General features: G+C 38.9%; 1 non-coding gene across 1 annotated transcript; it reads right to left on the reverse strand.

Annotated features, from left to right (window-relative positions):
- Nucleotides 1-221: 221 nt before the first annotated feature.
- On the reverse strand, nucleotides 222-294 carry TRNAE-CUC. Its single transcript has one exon. It is a non-coding gene; the product is annotated as a tRNA-Glu (tRNA).
- Nucleotides 295-522: the final 228 nt, after the last annotated feature.

The following is a 522-nucleotide window of genomic DNA, read 5'->3' on the forward strand; positions in this document are numbered from 1 at the left end:
TGGTTAAGCGACTGCCTTCGGCTCAGGTCATGATCCTGGAGTCCCGGCATCGAGTCCCACATCGGGCTCCCTGCTCAGCGGGGGAGTCTGCTTCTCCCTCTGACCCTCTTCCCTCTCTTGCTATCTGTTTCTCATTCTCTCTCTCTCAAATAAATAAATAAAATCTTTAAAAAAAATAAATAAATAAATAAAAAATAATAAAAAATTTTAAGTAATCTCTATACCCAACATGGGGCTTGAACTCACAACCCTGAGATCGAGAGTCACACACTCTTCCGACTGAGCCAGCCAGGCGCCCCCATAGTTGTTAAATTTAACATGTGAATTCTTTCATATCTGAAACTCAGAAATACTGGTGATTTGATTTTTTTTTGTCCCTTTCTTCTCTCCTCATGTGAATATTGGGTCCTGCTTGATAATCATACATGTATTTGGAGACTTTAAAACCTTCAACTTGGATGATCATGATTATTATTTTTTTAATACTAGATTCTTTCCCCAGTCTTTAACTACCATCCTATA

This window comes from Neomonachus schauinslandi, unplaced genomic scaffold, assembly GCF_002201575.2.
Source record: "Neomonachus schauinslandi unplaced genomic scaffold, ASM220157v2 HiC_scaffold_4623, whole genome shotgun sequence".
Lineage (NCBI taxonomy): Eukaryota > Metazoa > Chordata > Mammalia > Carnivora > Phocidae > Neomonachus > Neomonachus schauinslandi.